The following is a 23,109-nucleotide window of genomic DNA, read 5'->3' on the forward strand; positions in this document are numbered from 1 at the left end:
CAATCACCCTGCCTTTTCTGTCAGCAGGTTCCATAGTGTGGCAGATTTAGTCTTTAATAGATAACTAAGAATTAATTATCTTAGAAGAACATAAGTATTTAAATTTAGGAATGACCGATCTTTGAGGATTAAATTCAGCCAGTTGTACTGGTCAGAAACTACTTATGCTTTTCAGAGGTTTTTTTCCCCTCTAATTTAAATGTCTTTCACTTTTTCCTTAAAAGCATATTATAGTTCCTTTTATTTAAATGAATAAGGAAAATATGAGGAAGCTAAGTATGATTCTTTGTGGTAAATCGAACTCTCGTCTGACTGAATTTTTATAGTTAAGATTGAAATGGCATTTTGTAGTTGTTATATTTTTATTATCCTATTTCTTTTATACAAAAGAATATTTTTAAATGGGATTTTGTGTGTTAAATGAGTATTTGAATTAAAAGATTGATAGAATGTCACATGCATTGGATTTAGTGACTCCAGCTGTGGAAGAGCAGAATGTCTGAGGTACTAAATCTCAAGAGCAAATGTAAATAAGAGGACCCTTAACCTAACTAGCCAACCTGTCAGAAAAGTGGCTGCAATGCAGAATCTCTTAACATTGGATAGTTGCCCTTGAAAATGTTTCTGAAATACTAAAGCATGTATATGAGCAGTCGTGGGAATTATTGAAGCAGAAGATAAAAAGCAGTAAACAGTGGAGAGTTTTTAAAAAAAAAAAAAAGTTTTTATTCTTTCTCCTGTAAGTCCATGGGGTAAATTTGAAGTTCTTTTTCAACAAGAGTTAGTCCTTGCAAAAATAGAAGGAAGAGGATTTTCTCTGCTTCAAAAGATTTTCTAATGTTTTCCCAAGTTAACACTTAAAAGTGCTTCTTCTTAGACTTGAGGAGAATTTTAAAATCTCAAAGACTGAACATCTGTCCCTTGTTCTAGAATTTGAAATTTAACCCAATGGACTAAAGGCACTGTATCTGACTTGTCTAGTATTAATACATGCCAACAGCTCAAAAGGGTCAACCTTTTTAATTAGTGTAGTTACTCTAGAAGTTCCACTGGCTTTCTATCAGAGGTGAACTGTGAAAGTATATGTGAAGTACTACATTTGCATTTTAAAATTGCTAAATCACCTTTGAATGTTCAGTACTTACATATAATACAGCAGAAAACAGCTAAGAATTAAGCTGTTAGGATAAAGCCAATTTGTCATCTCAGAAAATTTAGAAAGCAGATATTGCAGGATGTATTTTGCTGTTTGCAGAAAGAAATGTAAAAGAAACCATAGTATGAGTGATACTATTTTACAGTTATTGAGAAAGACAATTTTAGTAGGCAGTGATCAATAGAGGGTACATTCAGTTGTCTGTGAATGTTTATTAACTGAATCTAACAATTCCACAGACACATTTTACCAAAGGTAAAATTATGCTTCTGCTCTCATTCTTGTACATAGGGTACCATCTTGAAAGCAGTACTGATAGGAAATCAGGTCTCACAGGAGCTTTATTCTCTTTTTTGATCTCTTTGCTATAATAAAGAAAAAGTTTACAGCACTTCCCAGTCTACAGTAAATTACTTTATGTGCTGATGCATAAAGAAACTCTAACCTGAAATAAGCAGACATCTCAAATGACCATCCAAGTCAGAATTTAAAAAAATAGACAGGAACAGAAAGTCAAAAAATGTCCCGGACAAGGGACATTGATGCTGAAAATAAAAGTTCTATGGAATTTGTATAATTTTTTTTCAGGAACATTTTCAAATGTGCGGAATTTATGTGTACACATATTTTTAGGAAAAGACACCTTGCATTTCCACATATGTTGGGGAAGAACTAAACTATCATAACTGCCGTTTATGAAGTTCTGAAGTTCACATCAGTTCTGAAGGTATCCCTTTGTATCATACAGTGAAAGTTTCAGTAGCTATGTTGGTTTTCTTACATGAAATGGAAATAGTAGCATGAATAATGATATGAATTATCTTGAAAGAAACTAATGCTACAGGAGTTAAGAAAATATAATGTAAAAAGTATTGATTTAATGATTAAAGCCAGCCATAAAATGCAAATAAGTATGGATAAGCTAAAATTAAAAAATATCTGTATGAAGAAAACAGAATAGCTAAGAGAAGTTTAAATGTAAAGCATTTAAAATGTCAAGACCTTTGACACAATTTGACGTATTTTCAGAAAGACATAAGGAAAACACTGATGGTTTTAAAAAAAATCACATTCAAAATACATTTCAAGAGCACTTTTTTAATGCAGAGAATGATAAATGTGTGAAACAGGTGGTCAGGTGTAGTTACTCAGCCAAAAATAGAGGGGTCATGTGAGAAAAATGAGATGCTTTCAATAGGGAAGTGAAGTACTAAGAACAGATGAACTTGGACAGGCTGAATAACCTCTCTCATTCCCTGATGAGATGTTGTTATCCTCTCAGTTGTCTTTTCTGCAGTTGTTCAATTGAAAAATTCATTCTGCTTGCAACTTTGTAACATTTGCAGAGGACTTCTTAATTCAGGTCTGGAATTTACATTTGGAATATATATTTTTAAGTCTGAATTTTAGTGTAATGTTAAGCAATGATGAACCTTTTGGTCTTATTCTTTGAAGTATTTATGTGAATTAATGTTATATGTGAGGATATCAGGCCAATCTGTATTATGATAAAAATGTCATTTAAATTGTGTAATTTGTATTCTACTGTGTCTTTTTGGTAGAAGACTTGGATGCATAACGGTGAGATTTTTAGCTTGACTGTAATGGAAGAAAATGTTGATACTGAGTTTTGGTAACATTTTGCAAAACTTGTCTTATACTTTCGACAATGTTCCTTTTGGAAAGGTACTTGGCAGGTAAGGCAGGAGCTAGTAGTGTGCCCTGGCAGCAAAGCAGGCAGAGAGCAACCAGGTGTTTAGTAACAGGAGCATGGGCAGGAGATATAGCAGAGTGACTCTTCCCTTTTCATCAGGTCTTGTCAGACCACATCTAGTATCCTGCATCTAGTTTTGGGCCCTTCAATAGAGGAAAGATACAAATTATTTAGAGTGCACTTAACAGGGTTCCCAAGCTGATCGAGGCCTAGATGCCTGTCATGCAAGAGAGCCTGAGACAGCTGGGTTTGTTAAGCTTGAAGAAGAGGTAGTTTTTGAAGAATGTAAGAACAACTTGCTGTACCTACCAGAAGGTCACCAAGAGGGCAAAGCCAGGACCCTCACAGACGGCTATGATTAGAGGATAAGAGTCAACAGCCATAAAGAGAAACAAGATATGGTTAATCTGGATATAACAGAAAACCAAAAACTTTTCTGATGTTGTGATTCTGTAAATACCTTCTTTAGAACCTCTGTGGAAGACACTCTGAGTTCAGAAAGCTTTTGTCTTTGAGTGTGAATTACCTCTCGTACCTAGGAATAATACTGATTGTAGCTTTCCCCAATTCACTTTTAAAAGGAAACTTTTGTAACTTTCAAATACCTGAGATTCTTTGTTATTTTCTTCTTCATTTCTTGCTTCTTTGGTTCTTTGATTGAGAATTGAGCATGTCTGAAAGGGATAACTTTTTGAGCATACTTTGATTTAGTTTATATTTTCACCAGCAGTATTTAAATAAAGGTAAAATTCTTTAATTACTAAAATGTATTGAATAACAGAAAATAACAAGGAAGGATGTAATGCTGAAGGAGAAATGTTTTTGTAGTGCTGTGTTGTAACTGCAGCTACTTTCAGACTGTGATGTCTCCTTCATGATTTCACACCTGTGACCAGCTGTCAAACTTCTGTATATTTTTCTAAGTTTATTTCAAATCAATTTCCTTTGATAAAACCTTGATAGAGACATTCTTTTTCTTCAGTCTTTACATAAATAATATGCAGTGGAGCATCTGAGCAATTTAAAGGTCATATTTTCATGTTTTATAATGAAAACATAAGAGAAACCACAAAAAAGCTCTGCATGAAATCTTTGGATTTTATGTTCTGAGTATTTCAAAGAATGTACTTCTTAAATTACAGTCTGTAGTCCAAGATTTCAAATAACACTATTTAAAATTCTAAGCCACTTCTGTGTAAGCTGGTTCTGGAACTGAAGTGGCAAATGGAGCATGTTGCAAAGATTTTTAAACTGACTGTTTATGACTTAGCACTAACACTAGGAACAAGATTCCTGCATCATGACTAATAGACAACTTACAGAGTTAAATAAATATTTCTGCATGTTTCTGTGCTGAGCTGTACAGAAGTAACAGCTTAGAAATCATTGCATTGTGGTTCATATCCTAATTGACATATGTAGTCATCTTAACCTTAATTTCTGGCATGTAAAAACTGTTTTTCATCTGACTGTGCTAGAGAAAATAGGAGTACTGGGAGAATTCTGGCTATACAATATCCTGTATTATGTGAAAAGTAGGAGAGGAATGGAAGTTTTACTAAATCTTTAATATCAAATTAACTTTAATCTCTATTTGTCCTGGCATGATTCATTTAACGGATGCACTGATATCTATTCACAAAGCCTTCAAAATGAAGACAGACTTTTGAAATGAGATACTTAATGCAAATTAATTATAAACACAAAATGATGTAGGATTATGCACAAAAATTACTTTGTTCCATTGTCATAGTTCATAGTATCAACATCAATGCTATGGGTAGCCTTTGTACCAAGCTGTAGGTGACCCAAATCACAATTTTTTACTTAGAATCATAGAATCATAGAATGGTAGGGGTTGGAAGGGACCTTTAGAGATCATCTAGTCCAACTCCCCTGCAGAAGCAGGTTCATCTAGATCAGGTCACATAGGAACACGTCCTGGAACTTTCCAGGATTTCATTCCTAAAAAAGGCATAATTTTAATCTTAAGCATAACAGTTCATAGTAGTGCAAAACCACGAAGAAACTAGATGGACAGAGGAAAAAACCCACAAGCTAACCAAAAAAGTATATTGTTCTTCTGGTGAAGTGAACTTTCTGAGCTGAAACCCAGGTGTCTCCTGGTAAACTGAAATATTTCCTCGACTCATTCACACTTCATGGCAGCTAATACTAGTTATCTGCAGGTAAGATGAGCTTTCTGAGCAGAAGGAAAGAGAAGGATAAAGTAGAGAAAACATTGCTATGCACCCCCCCCCAAAAAAAAAAAAGAAATTTGTTAAGGAAGGGCTGAAGAGCAGCTTCCACAACAATCAGACAGTGAAAATATCAGTAATTTACATTGAGCTATTATATAGTGCTGTCACAAAAAGACAATATGTGATTCTACTTCTAAAGTTCAATGTGAGGGATGGATCTTAGATCATAATCAAGAGAAAACAAAACATGTAGTTCAATGCTTAGGCATGTTGATTGTCAAATCGTAGAATCATAGAATGGTAGGGGATGGAAGGGACAACGGCTTATTACTACAGAATCTCATCCTGTTTCATCGATCAGTGGTCAAATTATTATAAGCCTCTGGATGAATAAGATGAAATATTTCAGCATGTTGAAGGTGAAGTGAATTAGCTTGACCTCCTCCCTCTCTCTTTCCTTTGAAAACTGCATTTTAAACAAAGCATTCGCTTTTTTTTAAAATATTTTAGAGATTAATTAGATAGTTTGAGATTCTGTATATTGTTGTGCTCTTCCTTAAGTATGAGTTACAAATCTGAATGTCACTATTAACATAATGTTTAGAGCCCCTAAATTTGGGCAGTGAATTGCAGTATATCAACTCCATCAGGCAAAAAAATTCTAATAATTTTAACATTGATGAGCAGTAGTGGTTAACTCCAAAGATGCAAAGGGGAGACAAAGAGACAGTTTTCTCTTGAATCTGCCTAGACGTAGACTAAATGGCATCAAATCAGCCGTGGCAGTTACTTTTAGCCTGCAGCTATAGCAACACCTTTTCCCCAGCAGGAACAGTTGTAGAGCAAGGAGTCTTAGCCCAGTAGCCACAGGGGTATACCTGGAGAGAATATTAAAATTGCCTGTTCGCAGCATTGTCATTTGATGGTGAGTGCTGAAATATAGAATGATTTCTCCGGCACAAAAAATCTATTAAAATTAATTCAAAAATACCTGTGGGATAGATTTGGTGTTGAAGAATTCTGCAAGCTGTGCAAATACTTTGAGCTTTGATAAGGGAACTTATTAAAAGCCAAGGGAATGTGGATAACCAGAAAACTGAAACTACCACAAGTTTCTACCATAGTCCAAGACACTCTGAAAATGTATTTACCTTATCCTTTTTGTAAACATGCCCTATTTTTAATAAGGAAAACCTTGTAACAAGTACCAGATTTCAGGTTCACTTTTATGGACATCTAATTGTTCAACCACTAGCAGATTGTCCAGTACAATCCTCTAGCAATCTAATGAGCTGCTTGAGGATGGTCTGTGTAATCATCAAACGTAACAATGAAATGGGTAGTGTTAACATTAAGGTTACACACCTCCTCAGTGCCCTTAAATCCACCTCAAAATTTCTTTGTCTATTTAAGAGAATTCTTATTTTTTTAAAAAAAAAAACAACTGTATTTTATTTCACTGACGTGTTATCCAAAAAGCAGATTTGTGCCCAGTGTGCAATAAGCCAATCTACACACAGAGTCGAGATATTGCTTAGTTTTTGTCTGCAGAGTTAGGTGCTAGGGGAAGGTTCTGTAAAGCCAGCACCCCCAACAGTACATCCCCACTGTATTAATACAAAATCTTGTATATATTAGTATATTAGTTCTAACTACAAAGTAGCTGTGCCTAGTATATACTATTTTAATCTACTACGATCTTTCATCTGGTTACAGTAGCAAAAAGACTATGCATGATATACTCTTAACTTTCAGAACCAGACTCTCAACTAATTTTTTGAGAAGTATTCAAAGTAGGAACTGCATTATGTTTGTCATGATTTGTACAATACATGATCTCTGTGGTCTGCTGTGACTTTACAACCTCCATGGGAAGCCTGTACCAGGGCTCCCTCACCCTCACAGTGAAATAGTTTTTCTTATGCTTAAATGGAACTTTTTTGTGTTCCAGCTTTATCCCATTACCCCTTGCCCTGCTGCTAGATACCATAGAAAAAATGGATGCCCCAACCTCCTGACATCCACCATTTAGATACTTGTAAATGTTAGTAAGATCCCTCTCAGTCTCCTCTTTTCTAGAATAAACAGCCCCAGTTCCCACAGCCTTTCCTTGTATGAAAGATGTTCCAGTACCCTGATCGTCTTGGTGGCTCTTGAGCTGAGGAGCCCAGAACTGGACACGGGACTCCAGATGAAGCCTCACCAGGGCAGAGTAGAGGGGGAGTAGAACCCCTGCTTGACCTATTGGACACACTCTTCTTGATATATCCCAGAATGCCATTGGCCTTCTTGGCCACGAGGGCACATTGCTGGCTCATGGTTAGTGTACTGTCAACTAGGACTCCCAGGTCTCTCTCTGCAGAGCTGCTTCTCAGCAGATCATTCCCCAGCGTTTATCAATATTTTTTTGTGTTGGTCCTAATTTCCATCAGTCTCAAGTAGTAGTATTGAGATGCCATAGTCAAAGAGTTCACAGTTAATGTATGATCAGATTAGGTCTTTAATCTTAGTTTGGTTACCTTGTGTGAGCAGTCTTTAACTGCATAATGACTTACTGTTTATTACACAGGATCTTGAGTTACTAATCATGGATTTTTAGAAGCATCTAGACGGGATTTTATTTTCTCTCACTATTGAATGTATCCCAAAGACCTCATCTATTGCACACTATTCAATTTCTACTCAGAAATAATGATGAGATTTCCTTTTTTGGGATGCTCATCTTCATAGTACAGGAGCGCTTCAGGAACTTTCATTTATCTTCACAATGTGCTTTTACCTTAAACCTGCCTTTATAGATAGGGCTCAGGGACACACAGAGGTACAGGGAAATAGTATCCACTAGTTTTCAATGTCCTCTTTGGTACCTCTGAACTTTTTAGGATGAGTTTGTATTTTAGAGCACAGATATTCATTCTACTGAGCTGTGATTTACATAAGTGCTGACCACTTAGTTGACTCTCCAAGGGTAGAGAAGTATCAAGTTCATAAGACCACTGTGAAAAAAATAGCTCCGTTTCAGGCGTGCACATTTTTCAGAGCAACATCCAATTAATTTCTCTTTGTCAATAGTATTTCTTTTATCATAATTTCCTGTTTGAGATGCTGTATAATTTCCAACTAGTGAAACAGTGGAGGGGATCCTACATATAACTCACACATTTTTTCATACCCTGAATATTCATCAAAGCATTATCCATCCTCTGTGCAGAATCAGGCAATAGTGCAATATTACAGGCTTGTTGTGCACAGATTTCTCAACTATTTTGCTTCCTTGCCTCTGTATTTTAGAACTCTGGTCCCTTTTGTCTCAGAATCCCTTCCTGTTCACAATCTCCAGGTTTGATATTCTTGTCCAACTGTTCTCCATGTCTTTGCTTCTGCAGGGGGGTTGAACTAGATGATCTCTAAAGGTCCTTTCCAACCCTACCATTCTGTGATTCTATGATACTCCTCTGATCCTACTGTTATGTTTTGCTGGTCACAGTGTACTTCTCTCTGTCTTTCTTCTGCAAATATCTTCATTTCACAGGCTGCTGGTTCATGAGTCAATCAAAGTCATCCCATCCAGAATAAGACAAGCTCTGAGCAGTAATCAGAAGGCCTAATGGCATTTTTCCTGCTGTGTTCCTATGTTGACCCCCAAAAGGTGTTGTTCACCAAGTACTGGCACTAAATCTGGTCAATATTAAAAAGTGTGAGAAAATGCAAACATATTCAGGCTATTCAAGAGCTTTGGAAGTTTAACTCTGTACTGAGTACATAGGAGTATTTAGAAAGTTGCCTTAAAAGTCTACAAGTGGTAATTCTGACAGAGAGAACATATATCTATTGAGCATTTGTCAGCTAAATGTGGTTCAGCACCCAGATGCAGGCTTTCACCTATTAAATTATTGAAGTTTTAAAGGCTTTCAGTTCAAACAGCAGCAGCATTTTTCATTCTGGACACAATATTTTTCTCCATTTTCTGCTCTCAGAAACAGGGATGCTTTTGCTGTAAATTAAAATAAATACATGAATAATTTATAACAGGATGATACAGTTACCATGAAATCCCTGAATCCAAATGATTAAAGCCTAATTTAGGTGAAAAAGAGACCTTATAGTAGCCAGAATTGGGCAAACTTAACAAAATGAGTAGCAGTTGAAAATAGCTGGTGCAAGCAGAACTTAAATTTAGATTTTATATAACAAAATTTGGAAGTCTCAGTACAATGTTCAAAGGGAGATAGATAGATAGATATGTTTTGATTAAACTGCTTAATGTCTACCTCTTTGGGAAAGCAGGTTTGTCATGGTTTGACATGACAGCTGTTTCTGCTAATGGGGAAGGGGCTGTGAAGGTGGCTCCTGTAAGAAGTTGTTCGAAATTCTCCCGAGCTCTGGGTCAGACCCACTTCTGGGGTCTCCACAATCACTTTTTAAGAAGAGGAAGTCAGAATAGGAGGATTCTTCCTGTTCCTTCTTTTTCTGTCCTTCCTTCTTTTTTTGGCTGGTGGTGGTGCAAGGAGTTGGAAGAGAGAGAAGCAATCATGTGGAACTCATGGTCAGTGAGGGAAGAGAGGAAGAGATGTGCTGGACCAGAGATCTCTCTGCATTCTGTGGAGAAGGATGGTGAAGCAGAGATGTCTTTACACTTCATTAAAGACCTTGCATCAGGGGCAGTGACTATGTCCATAGGAGGCTCTGTCCCATGAGAGATACCCCATATTCTCAGAAGCTGTAGCTGTTCAGAAGAACCCATGCCAGAGATGTTCATTAAGGACTGTGTCTCGTGGGAGGGACCCCATATCAGAGCAGGGGAAGAATGCGAGGAGTTTACCTCATCTGAGAAGAGAAAACCAATAGAAACCATCTGTGAGAGACTGAACACAACCCCCATTCCCTACCCCTTCAAGCTGTTGATGGGGGAGGAGGTAGAGATATGGGGAGCAGTGAGCTGAGCCCAGGAAGAAAGGAGAGATGAGGGAAGGAGATCTTAAAGTGATAGTTGTATTTTCTCATCTTCCTTTCCCGATTTTGCTTTTTGTTTGGTTCTGTCTATTGTAGGTAGTAGAATAAACTTTCCTTACTGTCCTCTCTAAGTCAAGTAGCGGAGTCTGTTTTGCTCAGAACTGTAATTGACAGTGAGCCCTTCCTGCCCTTGTGTCAATCCACAACATCCTTGAGTATCTTTTTTCCTCCCATTTTGCTGGAGTGGATGGGGACAGTCAGCGAGAGACTTGTGGTTCTTCATTGCTGACTGGACTATACCATGACAGCATTCTAAAAAAGATAATTTATATAATTATCTTGAGTTTCTTTTTTCAAAAAGGTATGCAATTTCAAATATCTGTACACAGTAAACACAATGATGTTGTTGGGTTAGAAAAATCTCTTTCTTATCTTTCAATAGTAAAAAACCCTGCAGAATTCTGTTATCCTTATGTGTATTCTTTTTTTTAAACATTTATCATGATACTTATTTTCAAAGTATTCTCATTTTAAGACATTACTTTCTGATACTTGGGTGCTATAATAAAAATGCCGTTACACAGAGAACGTAAGGTACCATAGAATCACAGAATCATTTAGGTTGGAAAAGGCCTTTAAGATAAAGTCTAACTGTAAGCCTGTCATGGCTAAGTCTACCACTAAACCATTTCTGTAAGCACATCTACATGTCTTTTAAATGCCTCCAGTGATGATGACTCAACCACTTCCCTGGGCAGCCTGTGTCAGTGCTTCAGATGCTTTTGGTGAAGAAATTTTTCCTAATATCCAATCTAAATCTCTCTTGGTGCAACTTGAGGCCATTTCCCCTTGTCCTATCACTTGTTACTTGGGAGAAGAGATCAACACCCACCCCACTGCAGCCTCCTTACAGATAGTTGAAGCAAGCGATAAGGTCTCCCCTCAGCCTCCTCCAGCCTAAACAACCCCAGTTCTCTCACCCATTCCTTAGAGGACTTGTAATAAATAGAATGGTAGGGATTGGAAGGGACCTTTAAAGATCATCTAGTCTAACCCCCCTGCAGAAGCAGATTCACCTAGATCAGGTCACATGGGAATATGTTCAGGCAGGTCTTGAACACCTCCAAGGAAGGAGACTCCACAACCTCTCTGGGCTATTAAGCTAAGTAATGTAAATCTCAGTATGCGCTAATAAAAATACAAATAATTTTAAATATAACAAGAACTGGTATTAATTTATGAGCATATACATATATATGCACAAATCTCTTATAGGTTTTCTAGTTCTTACAAATATACAAAGTTGCCATGTTCAAACATGAAAAATTATAGTAGTGCTCTATAAAATGACTGTACAGGTAAGATCACATCCTTGCATTAATGAAACACAGCTGTAAGTGACATGTGAGAAATACAGTTAACTGACTTTTTGTTTTCCAGAAGTGTCCAAATATTTCAATTTAGATGTTTTATGTCAGAAAAAGGGACAGTTTTCAAAAACATTGATTGTACTTCCTCTAAACATCAAATTCGTTAACATAATTAAAGTTAGCCAAACAGAATAGAGACATCCAAATTCATTAGTCATATTTACAATCCTTGGCTATTATTCATGAAGATTTGTTATACCACTAACAAAAACTTCATTTTAATTATTCTTTTTATCTAATCTGTTACTTTCTCAAATCCTCAATCTCTTCATATTTTGCTGTGTTTACCAAGTACTTTGAAGTGATTTAAAGTTACTCTTTTGGATGAAAGGAATTGCATTATTAAAATATCTCTGAAGTTACTGAGACATGAAACATCCCATTTCAGTTATCCTCATCTCCTTATCTGGCTAAGCATACAGGGAAGAAACATCATTTACTACACGTGAATGTCTCTGCTTTCTCCAAACCACTGACAAATTTGGTATTTCGGATCATTTCTTAGAGCTATGGGCTATATGTGTGTTCTGATTTGAAATGAAAGTGGTATCCTTTTATAGTATATACATTTATTGTAATTTTAGGAAAACTAATGAAGGGTATTGCACCAAAACCTCTCTAGTTTTAGAATCCATATCAGAATTCACTGAAGTGGAAGGTGTTTAATGACACGTGAACATCTTGTAAGATGCTTAATTTTTTATCACAAGATAGTAAACTTTTATCCATCTTTGACCTCAGCTTTACAAATAAATCCCCCCAACTGAAGTTATGATTCTGAGAACTCTTCACTGAGGACGTATGTTAGTACTGTTTTCACTTTCTAATTAGAATCGTACTACTTCTGTAGTGTAAAGCTGCATGTAAAATGTGGTTGAAACCTAAACAAAGGAAATAATTGATATAGCAAGAAGACAATTCATAAGAAAATGTAATTAAAGTCTCATTTGGGCAATCATTTCCTGCATGTAAGAATGGTAGGTTGAAGTAGAGATGTCCAGTCTTCAAGTTTACATTCACATTGTAAAGGAGATAAATATCGCAATTTATTTCTGCTTTCCAGAGAATCATAACTACTTTAGCACCCGAGAATGTTACTGTTCACAGTCATTATGGTGTTTAGACCATTAAGGCCCTGCTTAGTTTTTAAAAAAGTAAGGATTAAGGATTTAAAAGTGATCAGAGTTTGGAATATTAAATTTTCTCCAATGGAGCAAATTGCTTTCAGTTATAACTGAGTAACTACATGGAAAAGAACACCATAGGGTTGCACATGTGTAATCAAGAACAATAAGGCTACTTGATTGTAATTGTGGGAATAAATTACAGTGACATAATCATTTTGGTTCAAATCAGAGCAAGTCCTTTATTACTCCCCTAGAAGTCATTGTGAGCCAAATACTATATACTTCTCATCCATCATAATCCAGTGAGAACATTTTATTCCACCATCTCCTTTTATATATATCTCAGCTATTAACATAGATTGATAGACTATCATAGTTATTGACTTCATTTGAGGGTTGTAATAAACAGAAAGCAACAGATGCTTATAATCTTCCTCATTTAAATACCTTTCAAACTCTGCAGTTGACTTGCTGAAGTGTAGAGTTAAGTATTTTAGTGTAGCACTCTGACATACAGTAAACGAGACTGATATGTGGAATGATGTCTTCAGAGCAGTAATTTTTCTAGGTTGGGTTCAGTTTACTGCTATCTTATGAGTCATCCTGTCACTTTGCAATATTGCAATCTAATATATCTTTTCTTTAAAAGTGTCACCTCATGCAAATTTCAAGCTGCTTACAAGTTCCATTAAAGATTTGATGTATGAGAATTGAGAAGTAATCAGAACCATTTGCTAAGGAATTAACAGAGATTAGTAGTCAAAGTCATTTCTGACACATGATAAGTCAGTTTGAGTGTGCTTTCCAGAGCAGTGATCATTCAAAAATACATTCTAAGTTAATATCAACTTTGACTATAAAGTTGAGACTAGCATCTTTTCTAATCGTAACCAATAATGCAGTAACATTATTATTTCAATTATTATTTGAATTCAATTAATATTTGAATTTCAATTATTAGTAATGTTATTATTTCAATATCATAGGCAAGAAGGAGGGGAAACTGCTAAAATTAGCAGTGTCCACCCTTAACTCATTCTGATTTGAAGTCATTTTTGTTATAAATTGCTAAGTAAAAGAAAAGTGTACACAGATACTATTAATTTTCCATTTCAAACATTGCTGTTCAAAACTTACCTCCTGTTTTCCTTCCTCAAGGCTTTCCAGCTCTATTCCAGGTTCATCCATTAAAAACTGACAGATTGACACTTTACGTGTTGTGCATAGTGCTATGTAGACTAAACCAGTGCTTTGCTACCAAAAAACCCAAAGCAGAGCGAAGAACCCCAAATACTCACGAGATATTATTTTCTCTGCTAAAATCAGGCCATGTAAATACTTCAGCAGGCTTTTCCTGAGGTTTCCCTTATGTGTTTTTCAATTAATAGAAAAGAAAAATAAATTTGGAGTATACTCCAAATAAATTACAGTTTGTCAAAGATAAAAATTAGTGTAATAATCATAGATAAAAGTTATAAATCTGAGTTGTCAACTCATTATCCATCTTTTCCAAATAAACTAAGGGGAAGACTGGTTTTCACGATACTCATGACTTGCCAATGATTTAGTGACTGCTCTAATGTAAGAATGAGAGAAGAAAAGCTTTCATAATAGAATAAACAATTTGCACTGAGAGGAAATAATACTGAACTGTAGTGCAGATGAACTTGCAAAAATTTTTCAGGATAAATTATGCCAACCTCATCTTCCCTTTTATTATCATCATAGCAGGAGAATGAGAATGTGGGGAATGAGGATGCACTAGAAGTTGATATAGTTTCTTTTGGTAGTTTTTCAGACATTACAAACAGTACATGACTGATTATAAAATACCTTTGTCTTGTCATACTTGATTTTGACAGCATATAAACATACTTGATTTTCAGTTTGCAAAATGTGTAAACATGGAGCATATACACATATAAGTGCACATAAGTTTTGTAACATGTTTGTGAAAGTCAGGGTGCTTGAAATTGCTGATGAAGAATGATGATGATACATAGCAACTGAGTGGATGAGAACACTTCCTCTTCCATATAAAAATCTCTAAATCTTAATAGAGTGAAGCCACAGTTGTTGCTATAGTTTGCATGTATGAGGACCCTGAGCACATCCCCCGGAGGTCTGGCCACTTGGACTGGGGGTCAACGTGGCCTAGGGCAGCCCCATGCCACTGCTGGTGAGGGCAGAGGTTCCTGGTCGCCCCATGTGGGAGCTGTGGCCAGGGCTGAACACTCTTGCTGATGGAGCTTGCTTTCAGCTGAGGCAATGACACTGGATCCATGGTGGAGCCACAGTCATGGCTCCTGGTCCAAGCTCAGACCCAGAGGGGCTGATGTCCTGGCCTGGTTTTAGCCCAGTCCCACATATGACATCCCTGCCCAGCTGTCTCCAGGGCTGTGTTGGACCTGATTCCCCTCACCAGTCTGATCCCCTGATTCTGACCCCTACCTGCAGACTGGTGTTTTGACACAGCTTTGACCCGTCTCCAGGGAGGTGCCCAGTACGTGGAGCTGGGGCTACCTCCAGCTGCACCCTGGCAATATGTGTATTTGTCTGTCTGATTTGAACACTTAATCAGTTGTACACTTTCAGCAAGTGATTATAGAGAGTAATGGAACTTAAATGATATAGATCCGAAAGAGCTACCTATGGCATTTTCCACACTTCAGAAATTGGAAGTCCAATACTCTCCTCCTGATAAATGTCTACACCTTTTCCCCAGTGTTCATGCTCCTTAGTCACTGAAATTGCTTACAAAGGACAACTCTTTGTTAATAAAGATAATTTTATTATCACTTACATGCTTGTGTATCTGAACTCCAACTTTGTGAAATCATCACAGCATCATCAATGGGACAGATGCTGCTGTCTGAAGGTGTTTGATTTCACTTTACTATGACCTGTACTATGAGTTTAATTTGAAAGTAGAATTAGGCTGAAATGACCAGATGCCCTAGTTTAGCTGACACAGCTGGGAAAATCATGAAGTGAGTCCTTCTGGAACACATTTCTGGGCACATGAAGGAGAAGAAAATGATTTGGAACAGTCATCATAGATTTACCAAAGGCAAATCATGCCTGACCAGCACGATTGCTTGCTGTAATGAAATGATGGATTTGTGGATGACAGGAGAGCAGTGAATATCATTTAAATCAACTGTAACAGGGCTTTCAACACCATCTCTCATAGTGCTTTTTTTATCAAAGCTAGAATATTATGGTGTGAGTGGGTATGCAGCTACATTAAAAATCTGGCTGGATCATCGTCCCCAGAGAGTAGTGGTTAATAGATCATACTCTACCTAGAAGCATGTAAAAAATAGTACAGTACTGAGAACTGTCCTGTTTGTCATCTTCATCAGTGACCTGAAGGAGGTGAATGGAGTGTGCTATTGGCAATTTGGAGATGACACCAGAGTGCGTATGTGTGTGTGTGTGTGTATGAGAAGGGGAGGATGAGCTATTGACATACTTGAGAGCAAAGCTACCATTCAGAGGGACATAGATGTTAGAGGGACAGTCTTTATCCTTGGAGATTTTGAAAACTGGAGTCTTACTGAGCCCTGAGCAAAACAGGATCCTGGGAAGTTAGCCATTCATAGGATAATGCAGAGAAATTCAGCTTCTGAACTGTGTTGTGACATCTTTTGCAGACTACAAAATCTTGGGAAATTGTCTTTGGCATTGATAACTTATCAGATAATTAACACAGTGGAAATGCTGTCTCTAATGTCATCTACCACGAAAGCATGCTCCCTGTGTCATCATAAATTAGCCTGCTTCTGAAAGTGAATTCAACCATATTTGGAAGGAAACGTAAAAGGGGTAACTTGCTTAGATATGGAGCAAAGAAATAGTAATACAATCACATGTAGAAAGAAAAGTGTTTACAGTAGTGATGGATGAGAAGCTGTTGAGCATAAGAGTATAAAACAGTAAAAAATGCCCTACTAGATCAGACCAGTGATCCATCTAGATCATTATTCTGACTCAAACAGTGCCTAGAAGAGGTATTTTTTTGGATGAGTATGGGAACCTAGATACTTTCTAGATATACCCCTTCCTGTAGCTCTTGTGTTCGGATATTAGTACATTCATAGTTTGTCTTTTTGGTATACATGTATGGATTCTTTGCAGAATTTTTCTTCTTTCTGAATTTACCAATATTCTCTGTCTCCATAGTCTCCTATAGCAGCACCATTCAGAATGTTGCTGTTGACAGTATTGTGTGAAGTACTACCATTATATTTTAAGAGATCTTGTACTAGCCTGAAGTTCCTCAGACTAGTGCTGTGAGGGGATGGGTGAACAGCAACCCTACATTCAGGTTATAAGATGTAATACATGCATATTCTAATATTAGCATATTTAAAATATTTAAGTTAGTGATAGTTTTTAATAGCAAGATAGGAATATTGACAGATGTGGAAGGCTCAATGAGGGTATTTTTGGTACAGAGAGACACTGAAAAAAAGCAAAGTCTGCATTCTCTGCATACTAAAAGATCCTTAATTTTTTATCTTAATACTTCCACCACCCCCAAGCTTATATATTACAACACAATGGGGAAGAATTAGAAAAGATATTATTGTCTTAGCAGTAGACTGCAATTTCCCATCCTAGTATTGGTAAGTTCAGAAGTAAGAAATATTGTATGCTTTTTTTCCCTCCAAAATTTAACTGAAAAATCCTGAATAGGAACTTCACAATATTCTAAAAAATCAGATCCTACTAAAAGAAAGTTAATTTTTCTATATCTGTCAAGAAGAAGCAGGAGTATTGCCTCAAAATTAGAATACTTGCAAAATACTAAAAAAAAAAAAAAAAAAAAATAATTTAGTTTGCATGAGAACAAAGATTTTGGAGTTATTTTTAACAGACCACAAAATTCAGCTGAAATAAAACAAGTTCACCTACAAACACACTAGTAAGAGTGACAGTGAAGGAAAATGTAGCAGTGTTGAATATTATTAGTACCACATTAATAAGAAATATAGCTGAATGTAGCTTTAAACAGTAATTATTTTACCCAGAACATATTTGTTAAAACCAAACATGGTCACAAATTTCTCTGTTTTTGATTATTTTCAACAATATTTATGAAATTTTCTACAGATAATGGGACTAAAATTATCTAAGAGAGATCAGAATTCTAAATTGTATAACATGATGTCAGTATTTTCAATAAAGCAGTGACAGAGTTAGAGCACCAAGCCAATTCTGGTCCAGAAAAATAATTGCTGTGATGACATGAAACAACAGAAAGCTGCAGAAGCCTGTGACTTGAAGTGCTGCACAGTAAAAAAGTTTTGCATCCCAACCCAAGCTGACTAAATTAGATGGCAAATTATCCTATAGCTACCTAGCCAGAGACTCTTTAAAATCTGTGTCTTGTAATTCTGGTTTCATGATCACTGAAGGCAGAGGTCTGAGAACATCTCTTTAAAGAGACATCTCAAATGTAAAACCTCAAGTAATTATAAGAATTTTGTGTCACTGGCAGTAAAGTTTGAATTCTTTATTGTTACACATACTTGTCCTCAAAATATGCAACTGCTGTTCTTCTCAGTTCATCTTGAAGTACAAGCAGTTAAATGCTAAAAAATGGTAAAGCATCTTTAAAATATTTTATTTAGCCATAGGTATAGAACTTCAAAATAACATTTTAGAAACAATAGGTTTAAGATCTTTCCTGCTCCTGGACTTTTTCGTCCTAATTCATTATAACTGTTAATTCCCAAACAAACCTTGTGTCCTGTAGAGCGAAATAGATTCTGCGTATACACTCCATGGTACTGTAGGATTGAAGAATGCAGTTATTTTTCTCTTACCAAAATACCTGAAACATCTGAGTATGTACATACATTCATTTTTAACTAACAATGTACAAAAAAAGGCCATAGCTGAATATGTTACAAACTAAAGGATTCCCAGGTCTGGTCTTAATTCTTAAATTCATAGTAGACTTCACAGTCATTCTGTCGGGATCTGATTCTGTCAGACTATAATCATCATTACAAGACTATTACGTACCCTGCTTCCCATTGACTTCAGGACTGAGTTACTTAAAAAAGAATCTTTCAGTACACTCTTAATAGCCTATTTTTTTCTTTCTTTGTTTTCCCTCCATACATATCACTAAATAAACTCTGGGGGAATGAGTTTTGGGATACAAAAATAATGAATCCTGTTGAGTATTGTCTTCCACTGATAATGGACTTTCTGTCTGCTTCAGCTTGGTATCACACCTTTTTTCTCCATATCTTTCCCTGCCATGGACATTTTGCTTATAGGTACAGATTGCTTCATATGTTTTCTGTACTATAAAGTGACCAGTGTGAACACTGCAGAGGGATAAATGCTGCATGCAACACCACCTAATAAGGTCTTCAGTAAGGATGCAGAAAACTGCAGTACTGTGTATTAATAATCTGCCAAATGTGTTTATTTAATTCATGTTATTCTTTGCCTAACTGCTGTCCCGTAGAGATGATACAAAAAGGATTTTTTGAAAAAAGAATTCTTTCCATTTGAATTTTCCACCAAGTACATTGGATATTAAAAAAAAAAAAAAAAAAAAACATTCAGAACAAAAATCTGATTTCACATAACCTTGACAGCATAGATGTGTTGAAACTACAATCGATAAATAAACTGCTGAAGTGTATTAGATAATGTCAGATACTGCTTTTTTTAAAGTTATCAAAGAGAGGACTGTGTTATTTATGAAAAGCAGAAAAGATCTAATATTTCTCTGGCTAGTAACTTACTTTTTGGGATAATTGCAAAAGGTAAAACTACTTTGTACAATTGGAAAACAAGATATTGATCCATCTCTCTATCTGTCTAGCTCATATATTACATTTATACATAGGTATAAGAGACACTAAGGTGCTGGAGCATGTCCAAAGAAGAGCAAAAAAGTTTGTAGACGGTATGGAGCACAAGTCTTTTCAGGAGTGGTTGAGGGGATTGTGGTGGTTTAGATTGGAGAGATGGAGACTGAGGGGAGAACTAATTGCTCTCTTCAGCTACTTGAAATGAATCACACAGTATGGTAGAGGTTGGAAGGGACCTCCAGTAATCATCTAGTCCAACCGTGCTACTAAAGCAGGCAGGTTCACCTAGATTAGGTTACATAGGAATGTGTCTAGGGAGATTTTGAAAACCTGCAGAGAATAAGACTCCACAACCTCTCTGGGCAGCCTGTGACAGGGCTCCATCACTCTCAGAGTAAAGAAGTTTTCCCTCATGTTTAAGTGGAACTTCTTGTGTTCCAGTTTGTACCCATTACCCCTTGTCCTATCACTGAGCACTGCAGAAAAAAAGACTGATCCCATCTTCTTGACACCCACTCTTTAGGTACTTCTAAGTGTTGATGAGATCCCTCCTCAGTCTCTTCTTCTCCAGCCTAAAGAGTCCCTGGTCCTGCAGCCTTTTCTCATAGGAGAGCTGTTCAGGTGCCCTAATCATCTTTGTGGCCCTCTGCTGGACTCTTTTCAGAAGTTTCCTGTCTCTCTTGACCTGGAGAGCCCAGAACTGCATTCAGTACTCCAGATGTGGCCTCACCAGGGCAGAATAGAAGGGGAGGAGAGCCTCCCTTGGCCTGCTGGCCTTGCTCTTCTTGATGCACCCCAGAATAGCATTGGCTATCTTGGACATGAGGGCACATTGCTGGCTCATGGTTACTTTACCATCCACCAGCACTACCAGGACTCTCTCTGCAGAGCTGCTCTCCAACAGATCAATCCCCACCCTGGACTGGTGCATGAGGTTGTTCCTCTCCAGGTGCAGGATTCTGCACTTGTCCTTGTTGAAGCTCATGAGGTTCCTCTATGCTGTCATGGTTTTGCGAGGAGCCACTTTTGCTTGGTAACAGGGGGAGGGGGCTGCAGTGCAGATCCAGTAAAGAGTTCTCAGACTTTCTCCCAGCTCTTGGGTTCAGACGCACCTCTAGCCCAGCTGGGCCAATCTGGCGCCTCTGTGATCACTATTTAAGCACAGGAATTTAAAGTGCTTGGGAGGAGGTGTAGGAGTGGTACAAGATGGAGGCAACCATGCAGACCCCACAGTCAGAGAAGGAGGAAGGAAAGAGGAGCATCAGACCAGAGACCCCTCTGCAAGCCGTGGTGAGAATGCAGGCTGTATCCCTGAAACTCATGCAGGGCCATGGCAGGACTGAGAGCCACCAGCAGCTCTGTGTGAGTGCACTTGGACGGGCGAGAGAGTGTGTGAGGAGGCGACCATGGTGCAGGCTGTGCTGGAGAGCCTGTGGGCCGCAGAGCAGATCCACACAAGAGGCAGAGATGAGCTGCAGCCTTTGGTATGAATGCACATCAAGCAGCCCATGCAGAGCTGATGTGTGTGTGGGGTACCTCTTGGAGGAGCAGGGAGGACTCGTGTGGAGCTCGTCTGCCCTAAGGAGAGACAAACGGCAGAAGCCATCATGAACATACTGACTGAAACCCTCATTCCGTGCCCTCCTGGGCTGTTCAGTGGAGGAGGAGAAAAAGACACTGGAATCAGGGCTCTGAGCCCAGGAATAGGGGAAGGGTGTGGAGAAGGTGGTCTTAAAGGGCTGATTGTGCTCTTCATCACCGTACCACTCTGTGCTACTTTCTGTTTGTTGTGTTTTGGGGTTTTATGGTTATACTTTTTTTTGTTTTCTTCTCCAAGCTGACTAGCCTGGTCTGTTTTATCTGAGACCATAAGCAGCAATTAAGCCTTCCCTGCCCTTTGGGAATTCTTAAGTCTGTGGTATTTGAGTCTAATTGTGGTCTTTTGTCCCCTGATGGGCCTAAACCACAACATCTGCCCAACTTTCAAGTCAGTCAAGATCTCACTGAATGGCAGCACAGCCTTCTGGTTTATCATCCACCCCTTCCAGTTTAATATCATCAAAGGAGGTCCTGGTGAGGTGAGTCTTGGTCTCCTCCCAAGCTACAAAGCACAGGATGAAAGTAGATGGCCTCAAGTGGTACCAGGGGTGGTTTAGATAGGATTTCATAAAAACTACTTCACTAAAAGGTTGCTGGACACTGGCACAGGCTGCCCAAGGAGGCTGAGGAATCGCCATCCCTGGAGGAATTTAAGAGGCACGTAAATAAGGTGCTGAGGGACATGGTTTAGCGGTCGCCACTGCAGTGCTAGATTAATGGTTGGACTGGATAATCTTCACAGTCTTTTCCAACCTAAGTGATTCTGTGATTCTGTAATTAAAACCAAGTTTGGTAAACTGCACTATTTCTTAATGCTCTTTAAGGACCTGCCGGAGTATATGTTTGAATCTCTGTCTAGCAGCACTAGTCTAAAAGTTATTGACAGCATGGAATAGGCATTCTGAGCCTGGAGTCTTATATTGATACAATTTTTGCTAGTAATAAAATGTCAGATTACAAGAAAACAACAGCATTCGTATTTTAATGGTGAGTAAAACTTACTGCCTGCTGCTGCCTTTGACAACAGGAGATAAGCATAAAGGTGCATGTTAGGAAAGAATTGAGTTCCTTGTATAAAGGTACTTGTCATCTAAACCCTTGATTATATTGGAATGCCTTCGCTTCCAAAAATATATCTAGCAAGAAGGAAAATCAGTAATTGCTTTATAGAAGTGCATAAAGCACTGAGCTAACATTGTGAATTTATTATGAAAATGAAAAATGTCCTGTCCACTGGTACAGTGCAGAACTGTTCATTAACTAACTGCAGTTGTAGATTACAAAAAGCACTAGAAATGCCATAGACAGGCAATACATATGCATGCGTATACAGTCATGCACATACATATATATATAAAAGATGTCTTGAGACTGCCATTCCCTGTTGATGTTGCAAGCTACTCTCTGAACACTGTATTCATTAAAACCGTTCCTCCTATTTCTACCAATTTTTACAGACAACTTTTTATTTTCTGAGAAGCAATCGTGATAACACCATCAGTTCTTGGGATTTTTTGTTTGTTTTGATGTTCAAATCCTTTTTTTTTTTTTTTTTTTTTTTGCATCAGCCTACCATTTGACATGTACCGAACGTAACATCATCTGGATTACATACGTTGATGTTTTTGGTCCAGAATCCTGAAAAATGGAAGAAAGACCTATCTTGTATGTCATAATAACTGCTTGCTAGTCAAGAATTTGATGTGTCTATCATTTTTTTAAGATGAATAACACATACAAATGTGTAACAGTTTGGAATTAGCAAATTACTGAAATGAATTTAGACTTCTCATTTCTTTTGATCACATTTCAAAGATTTAGTTCTTAGCCATTACGATCACAGACTTGAACAAGCAATCACATTTTTTGTTTGTTTGTTTGTTTTTAAAGGCATGGTTTTGGCTTAATGTTATTTTTAATTCCATATAGTTCTTAATTTTAAGTTGCATGTATCGAGTCCAGTCCATAGTAGTGGAAGTTAGATGCATTTCACCAACTTTGATACTCTACACATTGACTTAACCTTCATATTGATGTGCATTCCTTGTAACTACATGTATCCTAAAGCTTAAAGCATGTGATGATGT

The sequence above is a fragment of the Colius striatus genome, chromosome 3 (assembly GCF_028858725.1).
Source record: "Colius striatus isolate bColStr4 chromosome 3, bColStr4.1.hap1, whole genome shotgun sequence".
Lineage (NCBI taxonomy): Eukaryota > Metazoa > Chordata > Aves > Coliiformes > Coliidae > Colius > Colius striatus.